Source organism: Streptopelia decaocto, assembly GCF_964273445.1.
Source record: "Streptopelia decaocto genome assembly, chromosome: 5".
NCBI classification, from domain to species: Eukaryota; Metazoa; Chordata; class Aves; order Columbiformes; family Columbidae; genus Streptopelia; species Streptopelia decaocto.
The window spans coordinates 50936681-50939685 of record NC_138659.1 but is presented as its reverse complement, the minus strand read 5'-3'; positions in this window follow the sequence as shown (position 1 = coordinate 50939685).

The following is a 3005-nucleotide window of genomic DNA, read 5'->3' as shown; positions in this document are numbered from 1 at the left end:
GTGAAACATAAAAGAGGAAAACAGCCTGAATCTGTAATTCTCACTTTTCTCATCTAGAAAAAAACATCTTATTTCAAAGTCTCAGCTTCCTCTTTGGTCATTCAGCAGACAGGCCAATTAGTACAAGGAACTACTCTTACAGTTTGTAGTAAATTAGTTAGGCAACCTGTGCAGGCAAGGAGCATGATGAAACAACATGCATTCTTGTGTTGCATACCAGAGTGACAAGTAAATCTCAAAGGTGACAACCCAGGGTTACTGAGACTTACCAGCAGCCACTCGGCCAACCTGAGAACAGAACCGTCTTTGTTTACAATCTGCATTTTTCTGACTCTTATCTGCTCCCTTCCACTGTAATTTCCCCCAGCCCCCTCTGTGCCACTAGGTTCATCTTTCTCCGCACCTTGCATTATACTGTATAAGTGTCCAGGTGTCTTATGAGGGACTTTCATCTTCTGAGACAAAAGGTGATGGACTGCTGGCTTTCTGCACTGCAGTAACAAGTTGCCAACTAGGGAGGCAAAAGAAATTGCTTCCGGACAGAAGTTGCATGTTACAACGTCTTTATTTGGGCTAAGCAGTGAGTGGAGATTTGTGCCACGAGATACATAATTTTCTGGATCCTGCTACACTTACGGAAGGTGCTACCAGCTCTGTTTGTTTAACATGCTGTGCTGGGGGAAATAGCCCCATTCCCACCGCCTAAGAATATGCCCCATGAACAATTTACATAAACACTCTTAGTCCCCTCGTTAGCTCAGACTATTAATATCAAATACTGAAGTCTCAGCCTGAGGAATGGCTGAGGGGAGCAGTGACAAGCAGCACATACATATTCCACAGTCACAGTTGGATCTGGAGGGGGACATTTGTCAGCATTGCCTCAGTCAAACGTGCTAAGCCAGGGTGAGAACCTTGTCTGCAAGACTGGACATGAATCTTTTGCACACTCTGCTTCCAAGTGTCTGTCTGTCTGTGGGATGTTAAAAACAGACTGTGGTACATGTCCAACAGGCTCCAGCCACAACTGACTGATCGGCAGCATTCACCTGGGATAATTTTTTGAAACACATGGTTTACAAAGAGTCTTTCACTGCAAAAATTTTTGTGGGTGTTGGATATCTGAATGTCACCAAAGAGATGGCTAATTAATTACTGTTCTGCTATTTGTTTCTGGTGACTTTTACCAATAAACAGGGAAACTAGTTGAACACAGAAACACCCCCCAGGAGCTCACAGAGCCGCTGTCCTGCGGCAGGGCACAGCAGGGCAGAGCAGGGCGGCCCGGGCCCGGCTGGCTGCAGCCTGGGCGGGTGGGAAGGAGCGGGAGGGCTTCTGCACAACAGCACAGCCTCTGCCTGAGAAAATGAACGGCAGTTGTGATGCTGAGCCGTCCACAGGGAGCCACGACCCCACAAACCACCATCAAACCACCTCTCACCCCAAACAGCTACAGACACCGTGCTGGGCAGAGCAGGAAATGGCTGAAAGAAAATTGTCTGATTTAAGTGATAATCTGAGGTGAGGTGGTATATGTCTCACAATTCTAAAAATGGTTTTAATGATACTACAAAATAATGTGTATGGATACAGGAACAAGGCAGAACATTTGCATTCTGTTATGTACTTGAGGAAGAGGGTTATTTTCTTTGGATAGGAGGTATAAATTGTGCTCCGTACAACTTCTGAGCAGGACAGATCTTATTGTGGTTTGTGTTTGTTTGTTTGTTTGTTTTAAATAAGTAAAGGTGTTAACATTTATATCCCACCCAAAACCTTTGCAATATCATTTTCCTGAGTGCTCTTGAAGTTCTAGTCACACCTTCATCCTCACTTCTGCCTGCAACTGGCTTTGGGAGCCACTTGAGCCACCATCATATTAGAGCTTGGATGCATTTCAGTTGTCATCTAGGTGATTATTCTACTGTAATGATATAGCTTGGAAAGCACTTTAGGTCTCACAGAATGAAAGGTTCCTTAGAAAATAAAGGTTTTCTTTGTTTATTCACTGTTATATCTTGAGAATAGTTACAAGTGAAACAGAAGCTCAAAAAAGGCTGCATTCAATTGCCACAATGCCAATAAAATTACTTTATTAGGGGGTTAATAACATTCCTTCCTGCTAACATTCCATCACATTGATGCAGAACCATCTCGAGTTCGCCTCCAAACTATGCCTTGCAAAGCAGAATCACTCTTCCATAAACCACATTACAACATCCAGAACCAGCCTCTGGGGCTTTGTGAATGAGAAGAATGCTGTCCACCTCGGTTAGTACCGGACTTGTTTGTTCTGCTGGCGCTTCTTTCCTGCCCTCCCTCTCCACGTCCCATTTTAGACCCAGCAGCTCTGGTCCCCATGTGCGTGGAGCGAGTTCAAAATTGCAATCCATCGGACAGTCAGGTGCAAGAAATTACTAGCACAACAGCTTTTTATCAATCTGAGGCGAACAAGATAAGCCCAAAGTTATTTTGACAGCTTGTGTTATTTAGGTGAAGCTGAAATGTTTGTGTTCTGTACACTAAAAATATTTAATACAGACGGTGTTCTGGGAAAGCGGGTTTTGCAGCCAGCGCAGGTCTGATTTGTGTCGCGGCGTTCGGCTGCCCCCCCGCGGCACTCCTCGGAGGTGTTCGGGTCGGCACTGACGGCGGGATGCCCGGCCCTCCCGGGTCCGCACTCGCTCGGTGGAGCGCCGGAGCCGCGGGTAGAGCGGAGCGGGGCGATGGAGCCCGGGCGGGTTCATCACACCGTGCTTGGCCGGCGCCTCTGTGAGGGGGGCGGTACACACCGGCCCGGCACCCCGGTTAACGGCACGGCCGAGGCCGCCCCAGAGCTGCGGCCCAAACAGCTGCCCGGGTACCGACAGCGCGGCGGGGACGGGCACGCAACGAAGCGACGCCCGGATACGCGCGTCACTTGCCAGGAATCGATATGGCCTCCGGGCAGGCCCGGAATGGGGGCGGGGCGAGCGGCCTCGCGAGAGTGCCGCCATCTCTCGCGC